At 42.3% G+C, this 700-nt stretch overlaps 1 non-coding gene across 1 annotated transcript; it reads left to right on the plus strand.

Moving 5' to 3' along the window:
• The first annotated feature begins 263 nt into the window (after positions 1-263).
• Positions 264-370, plus strand: LOC148861086 (small nucleolar RNA R71). The gene has a single exon (XR_016095225.1). It is a non-coding gene; the product is annotated as a small nucleolar RNA R71 (small nucleolar RNA).
• The last annotated feature ends 330 nt before the right edge of the window (positions 371-700 follow it).

The following is a 700-nucleotide window of genomic DNA, read 5'->3' on the forward strand; positions in this document are numbered from 1 at the left end:
GCATTTCATCTATTTTTTTACTGAGTGCTCCTATTTGTGCAGCTAGTGCTGTATAAGTGTCAACATTATGCAAGCCTTGCTGCTTCCTAGTTTGAGTCCTTTCCGAATGCCATTGATAATTGTTGGCTGCAATTTCCTCAATAAGTGCATGGGCAACCTTAGGAGTTTTATTATTTATGGATCCTCCGGCTGCAGCATCTAATATGGTCTTATTTGAGTCAGTAAGACCATTATAGAAAGTCTGCACTTGCAGCCAAATGGGGAGGCCATGGTGAGGAACTCTCCTTAACAGCTCCTTGTATCGTTCCCATGACTCATATAAAGATTCCCCCTCTTGCTGGAAAAAAGTAGTGATGTCATTCCTCATTTTAGCAGTTTTAGAAGGGGGAAAATATTTAGAGAGAAAACGGCTGGCCATTTCGTCCCATGTGGCTATAGATCCTGCCGGTAATGAGTTCAACCAAGCTTTGGCTTTATCCTTCAAAGAAAATGGGAATAACCTCAGCCGGATGGCATCATCACTTACCCCATTGTGTTTGAAGGTGTCACAGATTTCCAAGAAGTTAGCAATATGGGCATTCGGATCCTCATGGGCCATACCACAAAACTGAACCGTATTTTGTATCATTTGGATTATGGCCGGTTTAATTTCGAAGTTATTGGCAGCAATAGTTGGCCTGATAATGCTGGAGACAGTCCT

Source organism: Nelumbo lutea, chromosome 4 (assembly GCF_056320005.1).
Source record: "Nelumbo lutea isolate HS-2025 chromosome 4, American lotus-T2T, whole genome shotgun sequence".
NCBI classification, from domain to species: domain Eukaryota; kingdom Viridiplantae; phylum Streptophyta; class Magnoliopsida; order Proteales; family Nelumbonaceae; genus Nelumbo; species Nelumbo lutea.